The sequence below is a fragment of the Phalaenopsis equestris genome, unplaced genomic scaffold (assembly GCF_001263595.1).
Source record: "Phalaenopsis equestris unplaced genomic scaffold, ASM126359v1 Scaffold000252, whole genome shotgun sequence".
In the NCBI taxonomy this organism is placed as follows: Eukaryota; Viridiplantae; Streptophyta; class Magnoliopsida; order Asparagales; family Orchidaceae; genus Phalaenopsis; species Phalaenopsis equestris.
The window spans coordinates 90,116-90,775 of record NW_018164694.1 but is presented as its reverse complement, the minus strand read 5'-3'; positions in this window follow the sequence as shown (position 1 = coordinate 90,775).

The following is a 660-nucleotide window of genomic DNA, read 5'->3' as shown; positions in this document are numbered from 1 at the left end:
AACATAAAGCCTCAAACACATCTTTTAGGCACTTGTACAATCTTGTTGTACAATCTAAGCCCTGACTCGCCTTAGGATTCCGAGGTTGTCGTTTGTCATGACCTAAATCCTCACATCTTCAAGGTTATTTGTGTTGATTGCTTCACTCAAATGTAAATCCTAATAAATAAAAAACAAATTGCAGAATGAAACATCTAAATGATTTCTCCTAAATTGAAGCCAAATAATAGGATAGCTTAGGAAGTCACCAAAATTCTTCTTCGGATCCTTGACATCCTCTAGTGTTTCCTCCTTTGAACTCCAAAACAAAATGTTTCATATTTGAGCCAATCCCCCTTCACACTTCTTAGTCCGATATATTTGAAATGTCCTTACCATTTGAACTCCTTGAAGGTAAATTTTCTTGACTTTTATCGAGAGTATTCTTAGGTAACTTCAGTTATCTATGATGTAATTAACTACAGGAGCTTGCCCTTATAGGAAGCTTTTATCGAACCGAGCATAATATAAACTCTATTTAATTCCTTATATTCAATAGGGGAACTTGTTGGCCAATACATTGGTTTGGCAGACCAAACAGATGTTGTAACTTTCTTTAGTTTATTTGATCGAGCCTCACCCTCAACTCTTGTGTTCATCCTTCGGGATAGATACAGGATT